Below are 16,187 nucleotides of genomic sequence, written 5' to 3'. Positions count from 1 at the left end.
ACTTAACTAAATTGGTGTTTTTATTCATGACTGAAAGGTCATGGTGTGTTCACTTTATTGACTCTCATTAAAGGTTATTGATTAGCATGATGATTAGTTATTGCGATTGTTGTTGAGATATTGATCCATTGATTTGTGATGCCAAAAGACATCTCGTACTGGGAAGTCCCTGAACGTAGTCCAAAAGGTTCATCGACCTAGGTGTGTCTCCTTGTAAGTTTACTTATCAAGGCCGTGATGCGCTATCACTAATAAAAAGTCATCTGATCTGTTGCTGCTGAGTCATCATCAATGAAAACCACCAAGATATAACTTCAATGTGGTGTAATTACGACTGCCTCAGTTTTATGCGTTACGTGAGCAGTCGGACAGCAATTTATTTAGCGCAAAAATATTTCTTGTTGATGCACGTACGTTTTTAAACTGAAGTGTCAAAGCTGTAGCGGCAATACTCCCAGTTTAGGCGGTTTTATGAACTAAGTTTTACTTTCTCCTACTTAAAACGTTTTGCAGAACAATGCAGATTAAATGGGAAGGCAGTTTCACTTCTTTGTATACTATTTGCTGCCTAATGTTGACATGTAAGCACCCCAACAATGAATGACACCTAGAGACTCGAAAGCACCATACCAGTAAAATATTTGTATGAAATTGCACTTTAAATCCACGTACAACTGAAATAAAGCAATCTTAGCTCATTTGAGGGTAGTGTGACAGTAGATCACATATGGATAGAACACGTTTGGAATGTGTAATTTTCATGATTCCATTACATATATCATATAAATTCAAGCTGAAGTAGGGAAGGACAACAAGGTCATTTAGAGCAAAGCTGAAGACAACAAGTTGCCATAACAATCTGTAAATATATGCTCTTTATTATGTGTGGACAACTATCACCTCATAGAACACATTTCGGCTACTATATTTTTTCCTCCTGAAACCTGACTTTTACACGAAAAGGTGGCCGAGTGGTTAAGACGATGGACTGCTAATCCATTGTGCTCTGCATGCGTTGGTTCGAATCCCACCCTTGTCGGTTTATTATTGTGTGTTTACTTTTTAATATGCGGTATGTCTGGTTTAACCCTATTTGATGTGAAAGTTAAATTACGTATCCCATGGTATTTCCGACAGTCCAATGCCTCGGTTTGGAAACACTGCTCAGGTGAGCACTGTGCTTAGGCATTACTGTAAACAGCGCCGGCCGGGTTCTGTGCATGAATCACAAATTCTTTCCTCAGGCGGAGGGTTGTTAAGTTGGGGGACGTAGAAGTTTGCAATATATTGTGTAATGAAACTGCATAGAAAATGTGTTAATGTAGAAATAATGCACGCGTTTGAAATGTGCCCACGGGGAGTGGCTACCAATGTATACGAAGACTAATGAAAGTTATTAATGCTGAATTAATTATGTACTGATGTTTTGAACTTGTATTAACATATCAAAATTGGAGTTATGTATTAGGAGTTTGTACATTAAGCAATAGGCCTTAGTTTAGCGAGGGTCTGGGCCTACATGCCTGGTCTCATATTAAACTGTGTTTTTCTAACGTGCAATGTGCTGTTTTCCTGAAGGACACGAAACTTTACTTTTCCAGAAGCTAGAGATGTGTGTAGCTCTAGTAAATTCTTTCTCATGGGACCCGACTTGCTCAAGGAGACATTCTTGCTGAATGCAACAGTGTAATTCGTAACAGGTGCAAGGTTGCCTGGATTAGGAGAAAACAATGGAACTACTGACTGGTGCGTAAAGTGTAACTTTTCTTACCTGACATTCCAACCGATGAAGACGTCAATAACATGGGCCAATCAACGACATGTGAACTATGGTTTGTGGAAAATTCTGGTGAAATGCGTGAATAATTATTGGACAGAGATAACGATGCACAAATTATTATCCAACGAGGAATTAGGAGTAAATTAGACCGTTTTGATTTAACCATATGAACTGAGCAGAAATCAGCTATTTATTGGACATTCCACTCCAACCCATTCTTTGCCATTCTACTGAGCCATTTAGGCCATTTCCTTTGAGACTTTGCCGTTTGTTCGTCCTGATACTCTAAACCACCCTTTACTTATTCCTTACCTGATACTCATATCTCCTCTATATGAGGGGAGTTCTTGTTCCTCAGCTATGCAATACAGAGGCTTTGCCCTGTCCTATCTTTGCTGATGGTGAAAACGACTGATGCCCTGAGGACAAAGACTGACGCTGTTTGCTGATCCTTTGGATGGGTAACTATCTGATGAAAATTGTAATTGTCGGCTTGCCTTTTCTTTCTCGGTACCAACTGCTCTTTGATAGAGGCCATAGTTAGATGTTTTCCAAATTTGTGTTTGCTAAATTGTTTTGCATGAAGCCCAACATGCTGATGCTAATTTGAGGTTAGTTAAGGTGTTCACTAAAATCTGACGCAAATAGACAAATTACTGAGTTCTTGCTTTTTTGAAATATGCACTACTGAGACTTTGCTAAGTTGGTTCTTATTAATGATGTGTTAATACTGAGTGAATATTCCCCATGCATTGATTAATTGCATTTCTAATTGCAAATCTGAAGAGTTACTAATGAGATGAATTGCCGATGAGATTAACAGAAATTACTTTAGATTGTAACCAATAGGGAAATAAGTATCCTAACACTTAACTAAATTGGTGTTTTTATTCATGACTGAAAGGTCATGGTGTGTTCACTTTATTGACTCTCATTAAAGGTTATTGATTAGCATGATGATTAGTTATTGCGATTGTTGTTGAGATATTGATCCATTGATTTGTGATGCCAAAAGACATCTCGTACTGGGAAGTCCCCGAACTTAGTCCAAAAGGTTCATCGACCTAGGCGTGTCTCCTTGTAAGTTTACTTATCAAGGCTGTGATGCGCTATCACTAATAAAAAGTCATCTGATCTGTTGCTGCTGAGTCATCGTCAACGAAAACCACCAAGATATTACTTCAATGTGGTGTAATTACGACTGCCTCAGTTTTATGCGTTACGTGAGCAGTCGGACAACAATTTATTTAGCGCAAAAATATTTCTTGTTGATGCACGTATGTTTTTAAACTGAAGTGTCAAAGCTGTAGCGGCAATACTCCCAGTTTAGGCGGTTTTATAAACTAAGTTTTACTTTCTCCTACTTAAAACATTTTGCAGAACAATGCACATTAAATGGGAAGGCAGTTTTCCTTATTTGTGTACTATTTGCTGCCTAATGTTGACATGTAAGCACCCCAACAATGAATGACACCTAGAGACTCGAAAGCACCATACCAGTAAAATATTTGTATGAAATTGCACTTTAAATCCACGTACAACTGAAATAAAGCAATCTTAGCTCATTTGAGGGTAGTGTGACAGTAGATCACATATGGATAGAACACGTTTGGAATGTGTAATTTTCATGATTCCATTACATATATCATATAAATTCAAGCTGAAGTAGGGAAGGACAACAAGGTCATTTAGAGCAAAGCTGAAGACAACAAGTTGCCATAACAATCTGTAAATATATGCTCTTTATTATGTGTGGACAACTATCACCTCATAGAACACATTTCGGCTACTATATTTTTTCCTCCTGAAAACTGACCTTTACACGACAAGGTGGCCAAGTGGTTAAGGCGATGGACTGCTAATCCATTGTACTCTGCATGCGTTGGTTAGAATCCCACCCTTGTCGGTTTATTATTGTGTGTTTACTTTTTAATATGCGGTATGTCTGGTTTAACCCTATTTTATGTGAAAGTTAAATTACGTATCCCATGGTATTTCCGACAGTACAATGCCTCGGTTTGGAAACACCGCTCAGGTGAGCACTGTGCTTAGGCATTACTGTAAACAGCGCCGGCCGGGTTCTGTGCACGAATCACAAATTCTTTCCTCAGGCGGAGGGTTGTTAAGTTGGGGGACGTAGAAGTTTGCAATATATTGTGTAATGAAACTGCATAGAAAATGTGTTAATGTAGAAATAATGCACGCGTTTGAAATGTGCCCAAGGGGAGTGGCTACCAATGTATACGAAGACTAATGAAAGTTATTAATGCTGAATTAATTATGTACTGATGTTTTGAACTTGTATTAACATATCAAAATTGGAGTTATGTATTAGGAGTTTGTACATTAAGCAATAGGCCTTAGTTTAGCGAGGGTCTGGGCCTACATGCCTGGTCTCATATTAAACTGTGTTTTTCTAACGTGCAATGTGCTGTTTTCCTGAAGGACACGAAACTTTACTTTTCCAGAAGCTAGAGATGTGTGTAGCTCTAGTAAATTCTTTCTCATGGGACCCGACTTGCTCAAGGAGACATTCTTGCTGAATGCAACAGTGTAATTCGTAACAGGTGCAAGGTTGCCTGGAGTAGGAGAAAACAATGGAACTACTGACTGGTGCGTAAAGTGTAACTTTTCTTACCTGACATTCCAACCGATGAAGACGTCAATAACATGGGCCAATCAACGACATGTGAACTATGGTTTGTGGAAAATTCTGGTGAAATGCGTGAATAATTATTGGACAGAGATAACGATGCACAAATTATTATCCAACAAGGAATTAGGAGTAAATTAGACCGTTTTGATTTAACCATATGAACTGAGCAGAAATCAGCTATTTATTGGACATTCCACTCCAACCCATTCTTTGCCATTCTACTGAGCCATTTAGGCCATTTCCTTTGAGACTTTGCCGTTTGTTCGTCCTGATACTCTAAACCACCCTTTACTTATTCCTTACCTGATACTCATATCTCCTCTATATGAGGGGAGTTCTTGTTCCTCAGCTATGCAATACAGAGGCTTTGCCCTGTCCTATCTTTGCTGATGGTGAAAACGACTGATGCCCTGAGGACAAAGACTGACGCTGTTTGCTGATCCTTTGGATGGGTAACTATCTGATGAAAATTGTAATTGTCGGCTTGCCTTTTCTTTCTCGGTACCAACTGCTCTTTGATAGAGGCCATAGTTAGATGTTTTCCAAATTTGTGTTTGCTAAATTGTTTTGCATGAAGCCCAACATGCTGATGCTAATTTGAGGTTAGTTAAGGTGTTCACTAAAATCTGACGCAAATAGACAAATTACTGAGTTCTTGCTTTTTTGAAATATGCACTACTGAGACTTTGCTAAGTTGGTTCTTATTAATGATGTGTTAATACTGAGTGAATATTCCCCATGCATTGATTAATTGCATTTCTAATTGCAAATCTGAAGAGTTACTAATGAGATGAATTGCCGATGAGATTAACAGAAATTACTTTAGATTGTAACCAATAGGGAAATAAGTATCCTAACACTTAACTAAATTGGTGTTTTTATTCATGACTGAAAGGTCATGGTGTGTTCACTTTATTGACTCTCATTAAAGGTTATTGATTAGCATGATGATTAGTTATTGCGATTGTTGTTGAGATATTGATCCATTGATTTGTGATGCCAAAAGACATCTCGTACTGGGAAGTCCCCGAACTTAGTCCAAAAGGTTCATCGACCTAGGCGTGTCTCCTTGTAAGTTTACTTATCAAGGCCGTGATGCGCTATCACTAATAAAAAGTCATCTGATCTGTTGCTGCTGAGTCATCGTCAACGAAAACCACCAAGATATTACTTCAATGTGGTGTAATTACGACTGCCTCAGTTTTATGCGTTACGTGAGCAGTCGGACAACAATTTATTTAGCGCAAAAATATTTCTTGTTGATGCACGTATGTTTTTAAACTGAAGTGTCAAAGCTGTAGCGGCAATACTCCCAGTTTAGGCGGTTTTATAAACTAAGTTTTACTTTCTCCTACTTAAAACATTTTGCAGAACAATGCACATTAAATGGGAAGGCAGTTTTCCTTATTTGTGTACTATTTGCTGCCTAATGTTGACATGTAAGCACCCCAACAATGAATGACACCTAGAGACTCGAAAGCACCATACCAGTAAAATATTTGTATGAAATTGCACTTTAAATCCACGTACAACTGAAATAAAGCAATCTTAGCTCATTTGAGGGTAGTGTGACAGTAGATCACATATGGATAGAACACATTTGGAATGTGTAATTTTCATGATTCCATTACATATATCATATAAATTCAAGCTGAAGTAGGGAAGGACAACAAGGTCATTTAGAGCAAAGCTGAAGACAACAAGTTGCCATAACAATCTGTAAATATATGCTCTTTATTATGTGTGGACAACTATCACCTCATAGAACACATTTCGGCTACTATATTTTTTCCTCCTGAAAACTGACCTTTACACGACAAGGTGGCCAAGTGGTTAAGGCGATGGACTGCTAATCCATTGTACTCTGCATGCGTTGGTTCGAATCCCACTCTTGTCGGTTTATTATTGTGTGTTTACTTTTTAATATGCGGTATGTCTGGTTTAACCCTATTTTATGTGAAAGTTAAATTACGTATCCCATGGTATTTCCGACAGTACAATGCCTCGGTTTGGAAACACCGCTCAGGTGAGCACTGTGCTTAGGCATTACTGTAAACAGCGCCGGCCGGGTTCTGTGCACGAATCACAAATTCTTTCCTCAGGCGGAGGGTTGTTAAGTTGGGGGACGTAGAAGTTTGCAATATGTTTTTGTGTAATGAAACTGCATAGAAAATGTGTTAATGTAGAAATAATGCACGCGTTTAAAATGTGCCCACGGGGAGGGGCTACCAATGTATACGAAGACTAATGAAAGTTATTAATGCTGAATTAATTATGTACTGATGTTTTGAACTTGTATTAACATATCAAAATTGGAGTTATGTATTAGGAGTTTGTACATTAAGCACTAGGCCTTAGTTTAGCGAGGGTCTAGGCCTACATGCCTGGTCTCATATTAAACTGTGTTTTTCTAACGTGCAATTTGCTGTTTTCCTGAAGGACACGAAACTGTACTTTTCCAGAAGCTAGAGGTGTGTGTAGCTGTAGTAAATTCTTTCTCATGGGACCCGACTTGCTCAAGGAGACATTCTTGCTGAATGCAACAGTGTAATTCGTAACAGGTGCAAGGTTGCCTGGAGTAGGAGAAAACAATGGAACTACTGACAGGTGCGTAAAGTGTAACTTTTCTTACCTGACATTCCAACCGATGAAGACGTCAATAACATGGGCCAATCAACGACATGTGAACTATGGTTTGTGGAAAATTCTGGTGAAATGCGTGAATAATTATTAGACAGAGATAACGATGCACAAATTATTATCCAACGAGGAATTAGGAGTACATTAGACAGTTTTGATTAAACATATGAACTGAGCAGAAATCAGCTATTTATTGGACATTCCACTCCAACCCATTCTTTGCCATTCTACTGAGCCATTTAGGCCATTTCCTTTGAGACTTTGCCGTTTGTTCGTCCTGATACTCTAAACCACTCTTTACTTATTCCTTACCTGATACTCATATCTCCTCTATATGAGGGGAGTTCTTGTTCCTCAGCTATGCAATACAGAGGCTTTGCCCTGTCCTATCTTTGCTGATGGTGAAAACGACTGATGCCCTGAGGACAAAGACTGACGCTGTTTGCTGATCCGTTGGATGGGTAACTATCTGATGAAAATTTTAATTGTCGGCTTGCCTTTTCTTTCTCGGTACCAATTGCTCTTTGATAGAGGCCATAGTTAGATGTTTTCCAAATTTGTGTTTGCTAAATTGTTTTGCATGAAGCCCAACATGCTGATTCTAATTTGAGGTTAGTTAAGGTGTTCACTAAAATCTGACGCAAATAGACAAATTACTGAGTTCTTGCTTTTTTGAATCATGCACTACTGAGACTTTGCTAAGTTGGTTCTTATTAATGATGTGTTAATACTGAGTGAATATTCTCCATGCATTGATTAATTGCATTTCTAATTGCAAATCTGAAGAGTTACTAATGAGATGAATTGCTGATGAGATTAACAGAAATGACTTTAGATTGTAACCAATAGGGAAATAAGTATCCTAACACTTAACTAAATTGGTGTTTTTATTCATGACTGAAAGGTCATGGTGTGTTCACTTTATTGACTCTCATTAAAGGTTATTGATTAGCATGATGATTAGTTATTGCGATTGTTGTTGAGATATTGATCCATTGATTTGTGATGCCAAAAGACATCTCGTACTGGGAAGTCCCTGAACGTAGTCCAAAAGGTTCATCGACCTAGGTGTGTCTCCTTGTAAGTTTACTTATCAAGGCCGTGATGCGCTATCACTAATAAAAAGTCATCTGATCTGTTGCTGCTGAGTCATCATCAATGAAAACCACCAAGATATAACTTCAATGTGGTGTAATTACGACTGCCTCAGTTTTATGCGTTACGTGAGCAGTCGGACAGCAATTTATTTAGCGCAAAAATATTTCTTGTTGATGCACGTACGTTTTTAAACTGAAGTGTCAAAGCTGTAGCGGCAATACTCCCAGTTTAGGCGGTTTTATGAACTAAGTTTTACTTTCTCCTACTTAAAACGTTTTGCAGAACAATGCAGATTAAATGGGAAGGCAGTTTCACTTCTTTGTATACTATTTGCTGCCTAATGTTGACATGTAAGCACCCCAACAATGAATGACACCTAGAGACTCGAAAGCACCATACCAGTAAAATATTTGTATGAAATTGCACTTTAAATCCACGTACAACTGAAATAAAGCAATCTTAGCTCATTTGAGGGTAGTGTGACAGTAGATCACATATGGATAGAACACGTTTGGAATGTGTAATTTTCATGATTCCATTACATATATCATATAAATTCAAGCTGAAGTAGGGAAGGACAACAAGGTCATTTAGAGCAAAGCTGAAGACAACAAGTTGCCATAACAATCTGTAAATATATGCTCTTTATTATGTGTGGACAACTATCACCTCATAGAACACATTTCGGCTACTATATTTTTTCCTCCTGAAACCTGACTTTTACACGAAAAGGTGGCCGAGTGGTTAAGACGATGGACTGCTAATCCATTGTGCTCTGCATGCGTTGGTTCGAATCCCACCCTTGTCGGTTTATTATTGTGTGTTTACTTTTTAATATGCGGTATGTCTGGTTTAACCCTATTTGATGTGAAAGTTAAATTACGTATCCCATGGTATTTCCGACAGTCCAATGCCTCGGTTTGGAAACACTGCTCAGGTGAGCACTGTGCTTAGGCATTACTGTAAACAGCGCCGGCCGGGTTCTGTGCATGAATCACAAATTCTTTCCTCAGGCGGAGGGTTGTTAAGTTGGGGGACGTAGAAGTTTGCAATATATTGTGTAATGAAACTGCATAGAAAATGTGTTAATGTAGAAATAATGCACGCGTTTGAAATGTGCCCACGGGGAGTGGCTACCAATGTATACGAAGACTAATGAAAGTTATTAATGCTGAATTAATTATGTACTGATGTTTTGAACTTGTATTAACATATCAAAATTGGAGTTATGTATTAGGAGTTTGTACATTAAGCAATAGGCCTTAGTTTAGCGAGGGTCTGGGCCTACATGCCTGGTCTCATATTAAACTGTGTTTTTCTAACGTGCAATGTGCTGTTTTCCTGAAGGACACGAAACTTTACTTTTCCAGAAGCTAGAGATGTGTGTAGCTCTAGTAAATTCTTTCTCATGGGACCCGACTTGCTCAAGGAGACATTCTTGCTGAATGCAACAGTGTAATTCGTAACAGGTGCAAGGTTGCCTGGATTAGGAGAAAACAATGGAACTACTGACTGGTGCGTAAAGTGTAACTTTTCTTACCTGACATTCCAACCGATGAAGACGTCAATAACATGGGCCAATCAACGACATGTGAACTATGGTTTGTGGAAAATTCTGGTGAAATGCGTGAATAATTATTGGACAGAGATAACGATGCACAAATTATTATCCAACGAGGAATTAGGAGTAAATTAGACCGTTTTGATTTAACCATATGAACTGAGCAGAAATCAGCTATTTATTGGACATTCCACTCCAACCCATTCTTTGCCATTCTACTGAGCCATTTAGGCCATTTCCTTTGAGACTTTGCCGTTTGTTCGTCCTGATACTCTAAACCACCCTTTACTTATTCCTTACCTGATACTCATATCTCCTCTATATGAGGGGAGTTCTTGTTCCTCAGCTATGCAATACAGAGGCTTTGCCCTGTCCTATCTTTGCTGATGGTGAAAACGACTGATGCCCTGAGGACAAAGACTGACGCTGTTTGCTGATCCTTTGGATGGGTAACTATCTGATGAAAATTGTAATTGTCGGCTTGCCTTTTCTTTCTCGGTACCAACTGCTCTTTGATAGAGGCCATAGTTAGATGTTTTCCAAATTTGTGTTTGCTAAATTGTTTTGCATGAAGCCCAACATGCTGATGCTAATTTGAGGTTAGTTAAGGTGTTCACTAAAATCTGACGCAAATAGACAAATTACTGAGTTCTTGCTTTTTTGAAATATGCACTACTGAGACTTTGCTAAGTTGGTTCTTATTAATGATGTGTTAATACTGAGTGAATATTCCCCATGCATTGATTAATTGCATTTCTAATTGCAAATCTGAAGAGTTACTAATGAGATGAATTGCCGATGAGATTAACAGAAATTACTTTAGATTGTAACCAATAGGGAAATAAGTATCCTAACACTTAACTAAATTGGTGTTTTTATTCATGACTGAAAGGTCATGGTGTGTTCACTTTATTGACTCTCATTAAAGGTTATTGATTAGCATGATGATTAGTTATTGCGATTGTTGTTGAGATATTGATCCATTGATTTGTGATGCCAAAAGACATCTCGTACTGGGAAGTCCCCGAACTTAGTCCAAAAGGTTCATCGACCTAGGCGTGTCTCCTTGTAAGTTTACTTATCAAGGCTGTGATGCGCTATCACTAATAAAAAGTCATCTGATCTGTTGCTGCTGAGTCATCGTCAACGAAAACCACCAAGATATTACTTCAATGTGGTGTAATTACGACTGCCTCAGTTTTATGCGTTACGTGAGCAGTCGGACAACAATTTATTTAGCGCAAAAATATTTCTTGTTGATGCACGTATGTTTTTAAACTGAAGTGTCAAAGCTGTAGCGGCAATACTCCCAGTTTAGGCGGTTTTATAAACTAAGTTTTACTTTCTCCTACTTAAAACATTTTGCAGAACAATGCACATTAAATGGGAAGGCAGTTTTCCTTATTTGTGTACTATTTGCTGCCTAATGTTGACATGTAAGCACCCCAACAATGAATGACACCTAGAGACTCGAAAGCACCATACCAGTAAAATATTTGTATGAAATTGCACTTTAAATCCACGTACAACTGAAATAAAGCAATCTTAGCTCATTTGAGGGTAGTGTGACAGTAGATCACATATGGATAGAACACGTTTGGAATGTGTAATTTTCATGATTCCATTACATATATCATATAAATTCAAGCTGAAGTAGGGAAGGACAACAAGGTCATTTAGAGCAAAGCTGAAGACAACAAGTTGCCATAACAATCTGTAAATATATGCTCTTTATTATGTGTGGACAACTATCACCTCATAGAACACATTTCGGCTACTATATTTTTTCCTCCTGAAAACTGACCTTTACACGACAAGGTGGCCAAGTGGTTAAGGCGATGGACTGCTAATCCATTGTACTCTGCATGCGTTGGTTAGAATCCCACCCTTGTCGGTTTATTATTGTGTGTTTACTTTTTAATATGCGGTATGTCTGGTTTAACCCTATTTTATGTGAAAGTTAAATTACGTATCCCATGGTATTTCCGACAGTACAATGCCTCGGTTTGGAAACACCGCTCAGGTGAGCACTGTGCTTAGGCATTACTGTAAACAGCGCCGGCCGGGTTCTGTGCACGAATCACAAATTCTTTCCTCAGGCGGAGGGTTGTTAAGTTGGGGGACGTAGAAGTTTGCAATATATTGTGTAATGAAACTGCATAGAAAATGTGTTAATGTAGAAATAATGCACGCGTTTAAAATGTGCCCACGGGGAGTGGCTACCAATGTATACGAAGACTAATGAAAGTTATCAATGCTGAATTAATTATGTACTGATGTTTTGAACTTGTATTAACATATCAAAATTGGAGTTATGTATTAGGAGTTTGTACATTAAGCACTAGGCCTTAGTTTAGCGAGGGTCTGGGCCTACATGCCTGGTCTCATATTAAACTGTGTTTTTCTAACGTGCAATGTGCTGTTTTCCTGAAGGACACGAAACTGTACTTTTCCAGAAGCTAGAGGTGTGTGTAGCTGTAGTAAATTCTTTCTCATGGGACCCGACTTGCTCAAGGAGACATTCTTGCTGAATGCAACAGTGTAATTCGTAACAGGTGCAAGGTTGCCTGGAGTAGGAGAAAACAATGGAACTACTGACAGGTGCGTAAAGTGTAACTTTTCTTACCTGACATTCCAACCGATGAAGACGTCAATAACATGGGCCAATCAACGACATGTGAACTATGGTTTGTGGAAAATTCTGGTGAAATGCGTGAATAATTATTAGACAGAGATAACGATGCACAAATTATTATCCAACGAGGAATTAGGAGTACATTAGACAGTTTTGATTAAACATATGAACTGAGCAGAAATCAGCTATTTATTGGACATTCCACTCCAACCCATTCTTTGCCATTCTACTGAGCCATTTAGGCCATTTCCTTTGAGACTTTGCCGTTTGTTCGTCCTGATACTCTAAACCACCCTTTACTTATTCCTTACCTGATACTCATATCTCCTCTATATGAGGGGAGTTCTTGTTCCTCAGCTATGCAATACAGAGGCTTTGCCCTGTCCTATCTTTGCTGATGGTGAAAACGACTGATGCCCTGAGGACAAAGACTGACGCTGTTTGCTGATCCGTTGGATGGGTAACTATCTGATGAAAATTTTAATTGTCGGCTTGCCTTTTCTTTCTCGGTACCAACTGCTCTTTGATAGAGGCCATAGTTAGATGTTTTCCAAATTTGTGTTTGCTAAATTGTTTTGCATGAAGCCCAACATGCTGATTCTAATTTGAGGTTAGTTAAGGTGTTCACTAAAATCTGACGCAAATAGACAAATTACTGAGTTCTTGCTTTTTTGAATCATGCACTACTGAGACTTTGCTAAGTTGGTTCTTATTAATGATGTGTTAATACTGAGTGAATATTCTCCATGCATTGATTAATTGCATTTCTAATTGCAAATCTGAAGAGTTACTAATGAGATGAATTGCTGATGAGATTAACAGAAATGACTTTAGACTGTAACCAATAGGGAAATAAGTATCCTAACACTTAACTAAATTGGTGTTTTTATTCATGACTGAAAGGTCATGGTGTGTTCACTTTATTGACTCTCATTAAAGGTTATTGATTAGCATGATGATTAGTTATTGCGATTGTTGTTGAGATATTGATCCATTGATTTGTGATGCCAAAAGACATCTCGTACTGGGAAGTCCCTGAACGTAGTCCAAAAGGTTCATCGACCTAGGCGTGTCTCCTTGTAAGTTTACTTATCAAGGCCGTGATGCGCTATCACTAATAAAAAGTCATCTGATCTGTTGCTGCTGAGTCATCATCAATGAAAACCACCAAGATATAACTTCAATGTGGTGTAATTACGACTGCCTCAGTTTTATGCGTTACGTGAGCAGTCGGACAGCAATTTATTTAGCGCAAAAATATTTCTTGTTGATGCACGTACGTTTTTAAACTGAAGTGTCAAAGCTGTAGCGGCAATACTCCCAGTTTAGGCGGTTTTATGAACTAAGTTTTACTTTCTCCTACTTAAAACGTTTTGCAGAACAATGCAGATTAAATGGGAAGGCAGTTTCACTTCTTTGTATACTATTTGCTGCCTAATGTTGACATGTAAGCACCCCAACAATGAATGACACCTAGAGACTCGAAAGCACGATACCAGTAAAATATTTGTATGAAATTGCACTTTAAATCCACGTACAACTGAAATAAAGCAATCTTAGCTCATTTGAGGGTAGTGTGACAGTAGATCACATATGGATAGAACACGTTTGCAATGTGTAATTTTTATGATTCCATTACATATATCATATAAATTCAAGCTGAAGTAGGGAAGGACAACAAGGTCATTTAGAGCAAAGCTGAAGACAACAAGTTGCCATAACAATCTGTAAATATATGCTCTTTATTATGTGTGGACAACTATCACCTCATAGAACACATTTCGGCTACTATATTTTTTCCTCCTGAAAACTGACTTTTACACGACAAGGTGGCCGAGTGGTTAAGGCGATGAACTGCTAATCCATTGTGCTCTGCATGCGTGGGTTCGAATCCCACCCTTGTCGGTTTATTATTGTGTGTTTACTTTTTAATATGCGGTATGTCTGGTTTAACCCTATTTTATGTGAAAGTTAAATTACGTATCCCATGGTATTTCCGACAGTACAATGCCTCGGTTTGGAAACACCGCTCAGGTGAGCACTGTGCTTAGGCATTACTGTAAACAGCGCCGGCCGGGTTCTGTGCATGAATCACAAATTCTTTCCTCAGGCGGAGGGTTGTTAAGTTGGGGGACGTAGAAGTTTGCAATATATTGTGTAATGAAACTGCATAGAAAATGTGTTAATGTAGAAATAATGCACGCGTTTGAAATGTGCCCACTGGGAGTGGCTACCAATGTATACGAAGACTAAAGAAAGTTATTAATGCTGAATTAATTATGTACTGATGTTTTGAACTTGTATTAACATATCAAAATTGGAGTTATGTATTAGGAGTTTTTACATTAAGCAATAGGCCTTAGTTTAGGGAGGGTCTGGGCCTTCATGCCTGGTTTCATATTAAACTGTGTTTTTCTAACGTGCAATGTGCTGTTTTCCTGAAGGACACGAAACTTTACTTTTCCAGAAGCTAGAGATGTGTGTAGCTGTAGTAAATTCTTTCTCATGGGACCCGACTTGCTCAAGGAGACATTCTTGCTGAATGCAACAGTGTAATTCGTAACAGGTGCAAGGTTGCCTGGAGTAGGAGAAAACAATGGAACTACTGACTGGTGCGTAAAGTGTAACTTTTCTTACCTGACATTCCAACCGATGAAGACATCAATAACATGGGCCAATCAACGACATGTGAACTATGGTTTGTGGAAAATTCTGGTGAAATGCGTGAATAATTATTGGACAGAGATAACGATGCACAAATTATTATCCAACGAGGAATTAGGAGTAAATTAGACCGTTTTGATTTAACCATATGAACTGAGCAGAAATCAGCTATTTATTGGACATTCCACTCCAACCCATTCTTTGCCATTCTACTGAGCCATTTAGGCCATTTCCTTTGAGGCTTTGCCGTTTGTTCGTCCTGATACTCTAAACCACCCTTTACTTATTCCTTACCTGATACTCATATCTCCTCTATATGAGGGGAGTTCTTGTTCCTCAGCTATGCAATACAGAGGCTTTGCCCTGTCCTATCTTTGCTGATGGTGAAAACGACTGATGCCCTGAGGACAAAGACTGACGCTGTTTGCTGATCCGTTGGATGGGTAACTATCTGATGAAAATTGTAATTGTCGGCTTGCCTTTTCTTTCTCGGTACCAACTGCTCTTTGATAGAGGCCATAGTTAGATGTTTTCCAAATTTGTGTTTGCTAAATTGTTTTGCATGAAGCCCAACATGCTGATGCTAATTTGAGGTTAGTTAAGGTGTTCACTAAAATCTGACGCAAATAGACAAATTACTGAGTTCTTGCTTTTTTGAATCATGCACTACTGAGACTTTGCTAAGTTGGTTCTTATTAATGATGTGTTAATACTGAGTGAATATTCCCCATGCATTGATTAATTGCATTTCTAATTGCAAATCTGAAGAGTTACTAATGAGATGAATTGCCGATGAGATTAACAGAAATGACTTTAGATTGTAACCAATAGGGAAATAAGTATCCTAACACTTAACTAAATTGGTGTTTTTATTCATGACTGAAAGGTCATGGTGTGTTCACTTTATTTACTCTCATTAAAGGTTATTGATTAGCATGATGATTAGTTATTGCGATTGTTGTTGAGATATTGATCCATTGATTTGTGATGCCAAAAGACATCTCGTACTGGGAAGTCCCTGAACGTAGTCCAAAAGGTTCATCGACCTAGGCGTGTCTCCTTGTAAGTTTACTTATCAAGGCCGTGATGCGCTATCACTAATAAAAAGTCATCTGATCTGTTGCTGCTGAGTCATCATCAATGAAAACCACCA

General features: G+C 38.4%; 1 non-coding gene across 1 annotated transcript; it reads left to right on the top strand.

Annotated features, from left to right (window-relative positions):
* The first annotated feature begins 14,193 nt into the window (after positions 1-14,193).
* Positions 14,194-14,275, top strand: TRNAS-GCU (transfer RNA serine (anticodon GCU)). Its single transcript has one exon. It is a non-coding gene; the product is annotated as a tRNA-Ser (tRNA).
* The last annotated feature ends 1,912 nt before the right edge of the window (positions 14,276-16,187 follow it).

This window comes from Pleurodeles waltl, chromosome 12, assembly GCF_031143425.1.
Source record: "Pleurodeles waltl isolate 20211129_DDA chromosome 12, aPleWal1.hap1.20221129, whole genome shotgun sequence".
Lineage (NCBI taxonomy): Eukaryota > Metazoa > Chordata > Amphibia > Caudata > Salamandridae > Pleurodeles > Pleurodeles waltl.
This window is presented reverse-complemented; position numbering and strand designations above follow the sequence as displayed.